This window comes from Chenopodium quinoa, unplaced genomic scaffold (genome assembly GCF_001683475.1).
Source record: "Chenopodium quinoa cultivar QQ74 unplaced genomic scaffold, ASM168347v1, whole genome shotgun sequence".
In the NCBI taxonomy this organism is placed as follows: Eukaryota; Viridiplantae; Streptophyta; class Magnoliopsida; order Caryophyllales; family Amaranthaceae; genus Chenopodium; species Chenopodium quinoa.
This window is the reverse complement of record NW_018744092.1, coordinates 907269-923902: the sequence shown is the minus strand read 5'-3', so window position 1 is coordinate 923902 and position 16634 is coordinate 907269.

Sequence of the window (16634 nt, the reverse complement as noted above, 5' to 3'; positions counted from 1 at the left end):
ATACAAATTTTATATTTAATTTTCACATGCAAATTGTATTTATTAACAGTTGTGTTTAACCTAGGTTGCAATATAAATCCAACCATTATGAAGTTGAATCAAATCAGAAAAGGAAAAAAAAAACCAATTCCTGAAAACTAGTGTGATCTGGAAATAACAATTACCCATAATAAATTAATACTCCATGGATGTAGGGATGAATTTTGACTAGAGAATGAAGTCACTATATGAGTACATGACCTTGTCCACTGCCTTGGACCAAGTTTAGTTGATTGGGTCCCTTTCCTTTTTTAATTCATTGTTTGAGGGGAAGGAATAAGTTTACATCATTTGGTTCTTTTGTCTTTTTGGTTTCTTGTACAGTACATTATGTTTTTTTTTTTTTTAATTAACTAATTTATTGCTTTAAGTTCCATTTTCTTAAAGCTACCTACAATGTTTACTTTTGGTAAACATCACACTCTAATCCTTTTTAGACTTTTTTTTGGAATAAAGTCCACCAAGAAATTTTATGGAGAAGAGTGAGGCCTGAAGCTATACCAGTATCTCCTTTCAAAAAAACAAAACAAGCTATACCAGTATTTAGTGCTTCTAATTCAACGTGGGTTTAAATAATTGTGTCAACTCAATTATAACTAACACAACTACAAAGTGTTTCTTTTATTTTTCAATTTTTCCTTGGATCCTCATATTTTATGAAATAATTTACGAGTTATTAATTTATACTATTAATCACCCAACTAATTTCGAAAATTTGTACTAATTTCGAAAATTTGTACTATGGTCTTAGGACTACGGCACATGGTCACTAATAAAAGGTGATCATCAATTCTTTAGTGTTTGCTCGGACATGACAAGTTTTTGTTGTGTATCTCGTTCCCCTTGAATTGGTCTAGGGAGTAACGTACTCTCTCAGGCCGATTCTATGCCTTTAAAGCTATGTTTTATTCTCCTTATTTTTAATTATGTGATTTGATTAAACTTATGTTATCTAATATAATCTTACATTATTTTTTTGTGATCTAATCTGACGGCCTAATCTGATTAAAGTTTGACGTTATATATGCGCTAATCCATAGGGATAAAAAATACATTAAATGGGGTCTTATTAGATTTAAATTAATGTGGATTTTTTTAATTTTTATAATTTTTTTCATTATTTTTTTTCATTACGAAATCAAAGATATTTACTGATTAAAAAGTCACACAAAAATTTATGATCAAAACTTATTTTTTATGATGTGATCTGATTTAAACTTATTTTTCTGATCTAATCTCATTTGAACTTATTTTTCTGATCTGATCTGAAATAAGTAATAAGATATTTATTTTAGCTATTCATAGTCTAAATTGGTCTATTATTTTTCTCAATGATTTTCTATTAGTATTTTTTCGTTTCTAAAATGTCTTCTCTTTTTTACTATAAAATGTAACATATGATTATTAATAAATTATTTATTGAAATAAAAAGTGTGATAAAGATCTACATAGTGAGATCATTCAGAAAACTATGTGTGCCACGTGTGTCACGTCACCGTTCATAATTCATGGCATAGAAAGAGGTTTGAACCCTAATCTCATGGAATGAATACCACACGTCTTGCCATCTTAAGTAGCAATAATTTATGGTCTATTCATCCACATAAATGTATTTAAATGTAGAATAAAAAATAACATCCAAACAAAAAAAAACTTATATTACTCTTTATATTATCTTCGATATTCGACATTATATTCCAAATTATTAATATTAAAAAATTTAAATACTTTTGAAAAAAATAATACTCAAAGTAACATTCGGGGCAACGCTCGGGTCCCACATTAGTTTTAATCTATTTCAGGTGTCCGGGTGTGTAATACCCCGTATTTTTATACGTATTTTAACTTAAATAAGTAGTTCTTAAAGTATTTAAATAATTCAAAATGAATTATGTATGGTGTTTCATTAATTTAAAAAGAATTATTTTAATTAAAAGTTTATTTTTAATTATTTAACAATCTTGAAAATATTTTATTTCATGATTTGGAAACTTTGGGGCATATAATTTTATAAAAAAAGGAAATTTTAAAGTCCATGGTATTTAAGGAAAGTCAAAATACTAGTTTGAATAGGAAAGAGATCATTAAGGGTAAAAAGGAAATTTAAGTCAAGGAGAGTTTTAGAAAGGGAGTATAAATGCCCATCACATGGACAAATTAAACTTTGTCCAAGGTGGAGAATACCCTAGGTAGCACTGTCTTTCTCTCTCTTCTTATTTTCTCTCTTTTTCTCTTATTTTTCCCCTTTCCCTTTATTTTTATTTTTGTTTCAATCACCACTCACACACACACCACCACCAGCCGGCCACCACCAGCGAGCGCCGGCAGCAGCAGTACTGACCGGCAGGCGCGGCGGCAGCCTTGCCGCGGTGGTGCTGTGCGCACACCTTCAAAAAAAAATTCTTTCTTTTTGATTTTTAATTAAATCTACCCTTATCTAATTATTGTTTTTGGGTTTTGTGATGATTTTTATGATGTTTGATAATAAGTATCTTGTATATAAATTTTTAGATTTGGTTTTGAATTAAAAAGCCTCAAATTATAAATTCTAGGTTTCTAAGTTTATGTATATTGATGAAAATTGTTTATGGGTGATTTAAATTATTGAAATAAGTGTTTTAAAATACATTTACAGCAATTTTAAATGATATAATAAAGCTGAAATTTTTATATAAGCTATAATTATGTTTCTCGAAAGGAATTTTAATTACCCATTAATTGGGAATAAAATTAAGGGTGTTTAATTAAATTTTAGCTTGTTTTAGAGGGTTTATGAGTGATTTAAAGAGTGTATATATTGCTGGAAATTTGTGTGGAATAGGTATTAATGCCTCTTCGTAATTTTGGTTTGTAAGAGGTTTCCAAGTGAGTGATTTTAGTTAGTCGTTGCGATTTTGAGATCATATTCAAGGTACATTCGCGTACTTGGTAATTATTTGAATAGGTAGAAGCGTGCTAGGTTTTGATAAATTAATTCTAAGTAGTATCATGATAGGTGTTGGTTGGAATTTGTTGATTGGATTGATGTTGGTAAATGATTTGTGATGTATGAATTATTTATGATGAATTGGTGATTGGAATTAATTATGTTGGAATGTTGAATATGAACCACACTTTTATTGTTGGCATGATAGAGAGCATGTTTAATTAAACTAAATGTTTAATTTGATTTGGAATATGAAAAGGAAATTTTATTATGGTTCATATAATTTTTATTGATGCTATAAACATGAGGAAGAAGCTATTTAAGTGTCTATGTACACGAGGATTAAATTATATTTTGGGGCTTAAGTGCACTTAAGGTGTTCTAAACACCGAGGGATAGGATTTGTGGTGCTTTATGCGCTTAAGGTGTCTTTGACACCGAGGTAGATTAAAAAGGGTTCAACTATTAAAGTTTATGTGGTCACTAATTATTCAAGAATTAAATTGGTATGTTTGATTGCTTGAATGAATTATAATGTTTGATTGTATTATGGTTTGAGAGTCATCACCAAGTATAATAATATGTAACGTAACGTAAAGTGAAGGAAATTACGCACCAAAACTCTTGGAACGTATATACCTTGAGTATGAACATATGGGGGGAGTTATGCGACTTTATATTTGACCATAACTTCTACTGGGAGTACAGGACACTGTATATTCCTTTTTATTATACGCAAGAATTCCGTCACTTACGAGTTGTTCTTTTATACTGTCACGGTTAGCTCCCGTGTTAGTATCCTTTTAATGGGGCAGGTTAGGGGGAAACCCATGTAATGCGTAATCAAATTAAATGGACACTGGTATTTATCTAGTTAAGTGTTGAATATCTTGTATGCTTGTTTACAGGTGCAACAAGGTAAGTTGTGTGATGATAGGATGAAAGCATGATAGTGTGTTTTATTACGCTTATGTACTCAGCATTGCTGATTGTGTGTTGTATGTTTGTTTGGCCTTGTCTTTACCTTGGCCCTACGACAACCCATTTCTAATGGCGAGTAATGGGGACAAGTAGAGAGAAGTTTTTCAGGTGATGAAGCATTTCATGATGGCATGAGTGAGGAGCGAATCATGCTTAGTTTCCATAAGAATATGATGTGATTTATTTGCTTTGAATATTATTTATTTTATTATGCTCATGAGACTAACTTAACGGTTTTCATTATTGTTTGGTTTTAAGGGCCTACAATGGTTCCAAGTTGTAGGTTGACTTTGTTTGACTTTACTTTCGTTTGGTTTGACTTTTAAGTTGACTTGTTTTGAATGGTTTTAAAGAAAGTCTTTTGTTGTGTGTCTTTGATATTTGCCTTAGCCGTTTTCACGATGGATGTAATGTCTTAGATTTTCCTATTTCGTATGTTAAAAAAGCAAAACAGGTATTTTAAAAGAAAGGAATTTCTAGGGTGTTACAGGATGTGACATTATTGTTAATATCATGGGCTATAACATTATAAATATACATTACGGAAAATGATCGGATTGCATGAGGTAGTGCCCGGAAAGCGATTTGATCTTTATGATGAATTAGGCCAATATGCATTCGAAGAGAAGCTTGGGCTATAGCTAATTTTTCCACAACAATTTATGGTTCAAGCAGGCAGTGATATTGTTCATATGGTTACTGGAGGTAATTCGCTCATGAATTTTATAATATTGTTAAACCAATGGATCACCGATCAAGCTTACGGATTTCGTCACGATGTATGCGGCCATTGAATTCCTCCTCTTCAACATCAAGCCTCTAGGACATATGCTCAAGGCTAATGACCTTAGATTTTAAAAAAACAACTTGAAATTCAAATTATTCTTTTCTTTTCGACCTTGAAAAAGTAAGAAATATATTTTGAAAAAAATATATCCTCCAAATACCTTATTTTCCAATTTTTGTAATTGCCATATCTAATTATCTAAAAAATTTCCCTCCAAAACTCCCTATTTTATTACCAGAATCTTTATTTGAGAATATTAGTATATTATAAAATATTCCAAACATTTTAGGATTAATAAATTCCTTTTTATTTGTTCAATTTTTTTTTCTATATATTCACCAAAAAATATTATTTTAAATCTTCAATAATTTTTTTTATATTTGCCAAGAATATAATAATAATAATAATAATAATAATAATAATAATGATTTAATATTCAAGCTATTAACTAATTTAAAATATCACTTGTTAATTATTTCAAATGCCTCTACACAAATTTTATATTCACTATATATTCAAGTTTTATGCATAAAAATGACAATTCACTTTGTATATATTATCACAAATTTAGAACACACGGAGTATTAGATGTGACTATAATAATATTATGTTTGACAATTGTAATAACACGTTTAATTCTAAAGAAATTAAATGTAAAATTTCAATCAAATTTTTAAAAAATACGTAACTAAATAAATTAATTTTTTGTAAGTATACATAAAAAAATAATGTTTCTGTGACATTTGATTGAGATAAACTATTACTTTTGACGTTCATAAAGTACATATATACCAAAAGACACACTTGATATAGTGACAAGTGGAAGCTCCTTAAGCATCCTTCATTATTATATTTTTTGGTAAATATCTACCTAAAAACTTTTAAGGTTGTAAATAAAAATGATCAAACTGTTACAAAATATAAAAATTGTGTATGCCCATTATGGCTTGTAACTCCTAATATTATGACTCTCCTTGTAACCCCCATATACCTTTACTCCACATTGTAACTCCCACATGATGACATGAATGGACTCTTTATTGTTCATATAGGTTACATATTCTCATCATGTATATATATGGGACGGTCTAATGAAATGATAGATGAACACATTACCATCTACATCTCTCTCTAATATTCTCCTTTTCCCTTATTTTCATAAAACGTTACGAGCACCAAAAAGCGGAGGAAACCATAGTCAAATAACAGAGGATCATAATCATCTATGTAAGTTATATATATATATATATATATATATATAGATTCTTACAAATTTTGATGAATCATGCCGCATATACTTGTTATATATTACGAAAATTATGCATAAGGGGGTTACGAATATCATGAATCAAATATAGGGGTTAACTTTATTGAATTGTTATGGACATTCACGTACACATACTGGTTCATAATTACATAATTATATTTTTAGATTTTTGTAATATAAGATCATGCATATGTATATTGGTACATAATATCTTCCCTAATTTTGATATCATTTGATATAATGTTAATCGATAAGTATTATAAGTCTCTTTGATTGATTATTAAACTCTTACATTTTTTTTTTTTTTGACAACAGCAGAAAGAAAGTCAAAGCGTACAAGAGAATATCTGGTGCCTTCTTCCCTTGCTGAGAAGTAACAAGAAAGGTCGAAGAGGCAATTCCAAAAGACCCCCCAGGATCAGTTTTTGTAGCTGTTAAAGAGTCGATGGTCTAGCCAATACCATACCATACCATACCATACATATTGTTATGTCAGACTTATATTTGAGATTTCCCAACTTAGTTTAATGTCACTTTTCCCGAAAGTAATAGCATTCATATTTCCTTTGTATTTGACTTCATTTATTAGGAGAATGTTAGACTTTGTGAGTGCACTAGTAATTTCTACTATATTTTATCATGGTTGCTACTGATTTAATTTATTATCATGACTTTGTTTTAGTGCTGCAACATTTTTATGTTGATCCATGCATTACTCTTGATTAGTGTTTCGGTCTCTAATTAAAGTTTGCTTGTTAAATTTAAGTATATATGATTATCATACATAGTTAAATTAACAATAATATAGGATCTTAAAATATTAGCAAGCCTTGATATTATGCATTATTTGGTTATAATAGTACTGCTTAATTTTATTTATTTTGCCGATACATATTAACACTTTTTATTATCATCTATTATGTTTTGACATGTATATATTTGATATTTTATGAGATCTAATTTTGAACAATATTTTGTATAGTGAAAAATGTCGAATCTTGCCAAACTTGAATTTGAGGCCCTTGATATTACTGGAAAGAATTATTTATCATGGGTGTTAGATGTTGAAATACACCTAGATGCTAAAGGGCTTGGTGAAACTATCAAGAAGGGTAATGAGGCAACACCTCAACATAAGGCTAAAGCCATGATTTTTCTTTGCCATCACTTCCATGAAGGGCTTAAAAATGAATATTTAACTGTGAAAGACCCACAAATCCTTTGGAGTAATCTAAAGGAAAGGTATGACCACCAAAAAACAGTGATACTCTCTAGAGCTCGTTATGATTTGTTGAATTTGAGGTTACAAGATTTTAAATCTGTTAGTGAATATAACTCAGCTATGTTCAAAATAACTTCTCAATTGAAATTATGTTGAGAAAATATTACTGATGCAGAAATTCTTGAAAAGACATACTCCACTTTCCATGCAAATAATATTGTCCTGCAGACACAATATAGAGAAAAAGGTTTTCAAAAATATTCTGAATTGACATCTTGTCTACTTATGGCTAAGAAAAATAACGAGCTATTAATGAAAAATCATGAATCACGTCCTACTGGCTCTACTTCATTCCCCGAAGCGAATGTGACAACCCATAACGGGAAAGAAACTAAAAACAAAGACCATTCCAGCAGTAATGGTTGAGGTAGAGGTCCCGATCGCGGTCGTGGCCAATGGTGCGATCGCGGTCATGGGCGTGGATTTAGTGGATATGGTAGAGGTCGTAGAGGTCATTTCACAAACTCACATTCCCACCAGAAGTGGGAACGTAAGGATGATAAAGTTGAGAAAGAGAAAAGTGAGACCAATATATGTTACCGTTGTGGAGTAAAAGGTCATTGATCTCGGGTGTGTAGAACTCCAAAGCATCTTGTTGAACTTCACCAAGAATCATTGAAGAAAGGAAAGAAAGTTGAGGCAAACCTTGTTCTTGAAGATGGTGAAGGTGGTTTTGATTTTGGCAATGCAAATCATTTAGAAGTTGCTGATTTCTTCACTTCCGCATAAGGGAATAATTTTGATTTTGGCAACGCAACTCATCTAGAAGGTGTTGATTTCTTCACTTCCCCGGAAGGGAATTATTAAATTTATATTAATTTGTGTCATCTTTAAGTATTAGACTTAATCTAGTGATTTACTTATGTTAATTTTAATGGTTGTAATAAAGACTTTATATGCTTTATGAATTTATGAACTATTTGGATGTTTTTTTTATTGATTTATTTATTTATCATCATTAATTTTATGCTTAATATTTTGACATGTATTTTATTTCATGAAGAATATGAATACCACTCAAGTTCAGTTTGCTATGAATGGTGAAGAATTATGTCTTACTGACAGTGCAACTACTCATACAATACTTAAAATTAAAAAAATATTTCTCTCATTTGATGATGAAAAGAATTAATGTGAGTACCATATCAAGTAGTACAAATATCATTGAAGGCTCCGGAAGAGACAGCATAAAATTATCTTGGGGAACTGAAATTAAAATAATTGATGCATTATACTCCCCACTGTCTTAAAGAAATTTATTAAGTTTTAAGGATATTCTCAACAATGGTTATAATATTGAGACAATCAATGATGAAACTAACGAATTCCTTCAAATCACGAATATTACTCGAGGCACAAAGCATGTTTTGGAGAAATTCCCTACATTCACCACTGTTTTGTACTACACAAAAATCAACGCTATTGAAACTCATGCTATAGTAAACAAGAAGTATACTGATAACTTTGTTGTTTGGCATGACCGGTTAGGCCATCCCGGTTCAATGATGATGCAACAAATGATTGAGAATTCATGTGGACATTCTTTGAAGAGCCAACACGCAGATTCTTCATAATAATTTTCCATGTGCTGCTTGCTCAGAAGGTAAGTTGATAATTCGCCCATCACCAGCTAAGATAAATTTTGATTCAATTAGTTTTCTGGAACGTATACAAGGAGATATTTGTGGACCCATACATTCCCCATGTGGACCATTTAGATATTTTATGGCTTTAATCGATGCATCGACTAGGTGGTAACATGTATCCTTGTTATCAACTCGCAACCTGGCGTTTGCGAGATTAATTGCCCAATTAATTAAGTTACGGGCACATTTTCCAGATACTCCTATTAAGACTATTCGTCTTGATAATGATGGTGAATTTACTTCTCAAACTTCGAATGATTATTACATGTCCATTGGGATAAATGTTGAAAATCTTGTAGCACATGTTCATACACAAAACGGTCTGGCAAAGTCATTAATTAAACGTCTTCAGTTAATTGCCAAACCATTGCTTATGAAATCCAACCTCCCAATTTCTGCTTGGGGACATATTGTGTTACATGCAACAACACTAATTCGCATCAGAACAACAAGTTATCACAAGTTCTCCCAATTACAATTGGTTTATGGACAACAAACCAAATATTTCCCATCTAAGAATTTTTGGATGTGCAGTTTATGTCCCAATAGCTCCACCACAACGCTCTAAGATGGATCCTCAAAGGAGGTTGGGAATATATGTTGGATTTGAATCCCCATCAATAATTAAATATCTTGAGCTAACAACATGGGATTTATTTACGGCTGTTTTTGCAGATTATCATTTTAACGAGTCACTTTTCCCAACATTAGGGGGAGAAAAAAGAGAGCTGGAAAAGGAAATTAAATGGAATAAATTATCATTATCCTATCTTGATCCTCGAACTAAACAATGTGAACTGGAATTTCAAAAGATAATTCATTTACAAAGTTTAGCAAATCAATTGCCAGACTCGTTTGCCGACCCAAAAAGAGTGACTAAGTCACATATTCTAGCTGTAAATGCTACATTTAAAATAGATGTTCTGGAAGGATAAAATAAATTTGCTAATGAGTCTTAACCACATCAGAAACGTGGAAGACCAATAGGTTCCATAGATAAGAATCCTCGGAAAAGAAAAGGAGCAATGATTGATGATGGTCAAGTTGAAGAAACAGTTTCCGAAAGGTCTCTGGAAGAGACTTTAGACATGATACAAGAAGAAATTCGAGTACCTGATAGTGAAAAAAATTTCAACAAATTATATCGTGTTTGGAAATCTAGAATTACATGGAACTGAAGTCAAATCGACGTCGACAATGTTTTTGCATGAAATGTGGCATTAGATGTTATAGGATCATGAACCAAAATCCATTGAAGAATGTAGACAAAGAAATGATTGGCCAAAATGGAAAGAAGCAATTGAAGCAGAATTAAAATCTCTTGAAAAAAAAGAGAAGTATTCGGACCTATAGTCCATACACCTAAAGGTGTAAAGCTAGTGGGATATAAATGGGGTGTGCGAAATAGAAATGAAAATGGTGAAGTTATAAGATATAAGGCACGATTAGTTGCACAAGGATTCTCACAAAGACCCGGTATTGATTATGAGGAGACATACTCTCCCGTGGTGGATGTAACTACTTTTAGATTTTTGATTAGTCTAGCAATAATAGAAGGACTTGACTTACGTTTGATGGATGTAGTCACAGCTTATTTATATGGCCCACTGGATAATGAAATTTATATGAAGCTCCCAGAAGGATTTAAGCTGCCAGAAGCAGCAAAATCTAGTTCTCGAGAACATTTCTGTATTAAATTGAATAAATCTCTTTATGGATTGAAGTAGTCTGGGCGTATGTGGTATAATCGTCTGAGTGAGTATTTGTTAAAAGAAGGTTATAAGAATGATCTTATCGGCCCATGTATTTTTATAAAGAAATTTGGATCAGGATTTATAATAATTTTTGCAGTGTATGTTGATGATTTGAATATCATTGGAACTATTGAAGAGATTTCAGTGACTGTCGATTGTTTAAAAAAAGAGTTTGAAATGAAAGATCTTGGAAAGACAAAATTTTGCTTGAAGTTACTATGGAATCCTTGCGCATCAATAAACATACACAGAAAAAGTCCTTAAAAGATTTTCTATGGATACAACACATCCATTGAGCAACCCTATGGTTGTAAGTCGCTTAATGTAGGGAAGGATCCTTTCCGATCTCGGGAAAATGATGAAGAAATTCTTGGCCTTGAAGTTCCATATCTAAGTGCAATAGGAGCACTAATGTACCTTGCAAGTCATACACGACTTGACATATCATTTTCAGTCAATTTATTAGTAAGGTTTAGTTCATGTCCCACCCAAAGGCATTAGAATGGAATTAAACATATACTTCGTAACCTCCAAGGTATGAAGGATATGGGTTTATTCTTTCCTAAATTGTCTAAAGAAAATTTGATTGGTTTTGCAGATGCAGGTTATTTATCTGATCTACATAATGCTCTATCACAAATTGGATATGTGTTCACATATGGTGGTACAACCATTTCTTGGTGTTCCATGAAACAAACCATTGCAGCTACTTCTTCCAATCATTCTGAGATTTTAGCAATTTACGAGGCTAGTCATGAATGTGTATGGTTAAAGTCAGTAATTCAGCATCAACATATAAAAGAAGTTTGTGGTTTATCATCTGGAAAAGAAGCACCAACGACTCTATATGAGGATAATGCAGCTTGTATTGCTCAACTTAAGGAAGGATACATCAAAGGTGACAGAACAAAGCACATCTCACCCAAATTTTTCTTCACTCATGATCTTCAGAAGAATAGAGATGTAAATGTTATGCAGATTCGTTAAAGTGAGAACTTAGCAGACATATTTACTAAGGCTCTTCCAACTGCAACATTTAAAAAGTTAGTTCATCGTATTGGATTGTATCGTCTCAAAGATATTCAGTGATATTATAATGAGGGGAAGTAATTGCGCGCTGCACTCTTTTACCCTTATCCATGGTTTTTTCCCACAGGGTTTTTCCTGGAAAGGTTTTTAATGAGGCAGAATATAAGCGCATTAAATCTCTCTTTTTCCCTTATCCATGGTCTAATGAAATGATAGCTGAACACATTACCATCTACATCTCTCTCTAATATTCTCCTTTTTCCTTATTTTCATAAAGCAAACCACATTTTTTAGATAGCTTCAAATACATTATATATATATCGTAAGGATTGGTGGAGGAAGATTTTTGTGGATGATTATACAAAATTCTCATTTTTGATTCATATACCGACCCCACTTTTAGGATTAAAGCTTTGATTGATAAATATATATCAAACATTAATCCTTAAACAAAAATCATAACAAAATACAAAATTCTATGCTTATAAATGACACCGAAAGAACATTGTATACAAATCTAAAATACACGAGCAAAAAAAAATTCAAAACGATTCTCTCCTTGATTTAAGGAACTGATTTGTCATTTATATTCTTTGATTTGAGGATTTGATTTACTATTTATTAATAGAATATTTTTAGTGAATATAATTTCATTTTTTTCATATAAAAACGAGGAATTGATTTTACATAAAGAGAGAAACAATGGTAAATTTTGAATTTTAAAGTAATTTAATGCGCAATTACGAAGTTGATTTTATCGTTCCAATAATGAATCATTTAATAGAAAGATGTAATTGACGAATTCCTTGTTGAGAGAAAGGTTTTCATATTTTTTTTTTAGAAATTCTATAATAGACCCCGGTGTATAATAACTTATTATGCACCAAACCACATGGAGAATAGACCCGGTGTATAACAACCTTGAAGCAATGAAATGGGTGAGAGCTAGGGGAAGGCAAGGAATCCTACTTTTGTCTGAATCTTTGTCCCTTCTAGACAATTTACAGGACAACCCTGATATGGAGATATCGATAATCTGGCTACTGCAGGAGTTAAGGGAAGTGGGGGCTTCATTCCAAAGATGCACGATTTTAAAGGTTCATAGAGATCAGGTTCAAAGGGCTAATGACATTGCAAGGAAATGTCGGCTTACCCTTTCTAATCTGGAGTAATGCTGTTTGGTTTCATTTGCTTTTGTCAAAAAAAAAAAAATATTATGCACCAAACCATCTAGTATATATATCATTTGAAATGTGGTTATATCATACGAAATGTGATTGTATCATTTGAAAAATAATTATTTCATCCAGAAAACTGATTATGTAAATGTATTATTCAAAAAATGAATTTATCATTAAAAAAAGTATCAAACAATAATTATATCATTCGAAAGATAGTTATATCATCCAAAAGATAATTATATCTTCTTACTAAATTGTTTAAAATACGACTATATAATTCAAAATATGACTCACAACAAGAAAATTATATCATCTAAAAAAGTGATTAGTTATATCATCTAGAATGTGACTATATTATTTGTGCGTGTCAAATATTGGGTCTACAATAATTTAATGTAGACCGGGTCCATACAACACTTGTTGATTTTTTTTTTTTTAATCTTTTTTTCCTATGTTTTATTTTTTAAGGTTAAAGATTATGTTATTCATATTATGATGAAGGTTCTTTTATCATTTTTTGAATCCATATTCGTTACAATCATTTCTTAATAGTATACCACATTACACTTACAAACGCAACCAAAATAACCTTTTATAGTTCACACTTGAACCCCAAATTCATCATAGCAACCCTTCTCATCTTTAGCATCAAGTAATCACTTTTAATGTTACTTGCATACTAATTAGATTGCTTCAACTCTTTCCTCATACTCATTACTTCATGCTTCAGTTTGCAATAGCCCCAAAATCACCTCAATTGATCTCTCAACCAGTATGGCTTTTGTATCGACCCATCTAAAGAACTTGCAACCCCTTCTTCCTATTTCTACATCATAGTCAAGGCATGCAAGCAACCTTCTTCCAGAATTGTCCTTTGTCATGCCCTGCTCTAAGACATTAAAACCCCATAATGACATTTGTTTAATATGGAGCAATATATATAAATGCAGTAATAATTTTTTGAGATGCAATGAACATATCCAAACTTTCATACCTCCCTTTAGTTCTACCACACAATTTGATTTCCCTTTTTTTAGCTTAAATACATCACCCAAGCAACAAACATTACTCCATATTTTAAAAACATAAGGATAAGAAGGTTCGAACACCTTTACAAACTCTTAAATGGACCCGGTTCACATTAATTTATTATGGACCACTAACATTAGAGACACTATAATTGTTTTATTAATAAAGATTATTATGTTGAAATAAAAGTCATTTTGGCATTATTAAAGGCTATAAGAGTGGTTTTTTTTTATATATATATATATATATATATATATATATATATATATATATATTGGTCAATATGAATAATTAAAGTCAATACATTAAAATTAAGGTCACTATATTCAACGTAAGGTCGTACTTCAGATTCACAATAATATTAAAGGTCACACAAGTTTTAATAAAGGTTATTCCCTCCGTGTTTTAATAAGTGTTACATTTTGACCGCCACATAGTTTTAGGCAGTTTAATTGACGTAAATAAACTAAGAGGTAAGTGCGGTAGTTGGAGTATTAAAAAATCATAAAAGAAAGATAATGAGGTTAATAGTTTATTGAAAAGTAATGAATGTGAGAGGAAAGATATAATAAAAGAAAAATAGTAGTGGGTTTAGGTGGGGACCATGAAATGAAAGGGATATAATATTTAAATGTAATTTTTTGCCAAAAAAAAAGAAATGTAACATTTACTAAAATACAGGGGGGGTACTATGTTATAAATAAGGTTACTATATTAAAATTAGAGTTACTATGTACAATATAATGTCAGTTATTATGGACCAGGTCCACGCAAGATTTTTCCAGAATCCTCAATCTTTTATAACAAAGATGACTATTTAACCATATAAGCCAACTATCAACTATGTTATTAAAATGTAAAAAAAAAAAAATTATATAAGTGTAAACCACAAGGTTCAATTAAAAAAAAAATACTTAAAGAATAACTCAGTTTTGGTTTGACAATGACAATGACAATTACAATTTTGAAAAGCCTTTTAAAAAATTTATCAATTGCACATCTACAATAGTACTACAATAAGTCTTGTATAAGGTGGGTTTATGTTAATTTTACTGTAAGACCGTCAGTTTGAGAGTAACTTTAACTATTTTTATGGTAACTTGAACCCCTTAAAGAGTAATTTTTAATTTGTTGTTGATTTGAATTTTATTCTAATGTGTAATTTCTTATAGATTCATGATTACATACTGTAAAGGCTAATATGATTAATCTAATACATTATAAGTGTTTTGTAAGCTAAAATTTACTATTAGAAAAATAATAACTTTTATAGTATAAAGGGTAACTTTAAATACTTTTAACATAACTTCAATCCGTTTTGCAATAAATTAACATACACCCGCCTTTTTAGAAAATTTGTGACGATAGCAACCTGGGGCAATGCTCGGGCTACTCACTAATTTGTAATAATAAGGGGATGGTATTTTTCTCTTCATCTAGATCAAGTCTCTTTTTTATGTGTATTTTTGTTACTCTTCTAATAGTTGGTATCTCAAAAATAGACAAAGTCATACATCCTACAAAAAATTAGTGAGAAGCTGAGATATAATTTGGGCCCTCACTCCTCTAGCTATAGCAAAACCTATCTTAGTGAAGATATGAGCAGCAGCACGTGCCCCAATGTCCTGAGTCTTCGAGAACTTCTGGATCCGCTTCAGTAATGCAACAACCTCCCTTTCTAATTCCCCAAGTGAAGAGAAAGAGAAAGGAAGGAAGCTATATCCAATTGCTCGACAACTGGATTCGTACTTGACTCGCTTCCGATGGGCCGCATCAGCCACAACTCGTATACTGTGTCAAAGGAGAAGACCCTGCCAAGTTAACACAAACATCGCGACCACGATCCCATGAATAAAGTAACACATCTGTAGGTCTGAGGGCCCCATCGTTCCCTCCGGACAACCCAATGTCCACCTCCTTTCTAGCTGAAATCCCTGACCGATAGCAAATATCAACAAGGGTATCCCGAACAACATTATGCCGATATTTAACGCCCACAATATCAGAACAAGACACCGCATGATCACCGAAAATATCCCCAGTAAAAACCCTTGAACAAGCAGAGCATGGTGTCATGATAGAGAATAGTGGAACACCCAACCGGTAGCACAACACACATCGGTATTATTATTATTATTATTATTAATGGCCATATCTTTTTTTTTTCCTAATCAATATTATGAGTTGATTCAAATTGGAAATCAAATTTCATCTCAAGAGGTTTCTAACGTTTGGTCACATGCTTTTTTTTTTTTTTTTTTTTTTTTTTTTTTTTTTTTTTTTAATTTATGAGTAACGAAAAAGTAATTATAGTCCAAAATGAAGTTGTTTTGATTAAAGCATAAGTTATGGGCTGATGTAAGCACGCTGCACGCTCGCGCCAAAAGTGGCACGTTTGTGTTGGTATGCAGAGGGGTTTGAGTTTTACATATACATTAATCTCCTCATCCTTTATTTATTTGTTGTGGACTTGTGGTCAATTTGCGGTTAAATTGTATTCATCGTCGTTTTTCGGCTTGCCATTGTCATTTAAAACTTTAAAAGTTGAGGTCACTATTTGAAGCTTCACCACCACTGGAATTAGTTGCTCGCAACATCGGCAACCAGTCGGCCACCACCTCCTTATGGCTTGGGTGTTCAGTTTGCTGTCTTGGTTTATCTTCTTAGATAAGTTATTGTTTTAACTTCTTTAAAAAGTTTTAAATTTCATAAG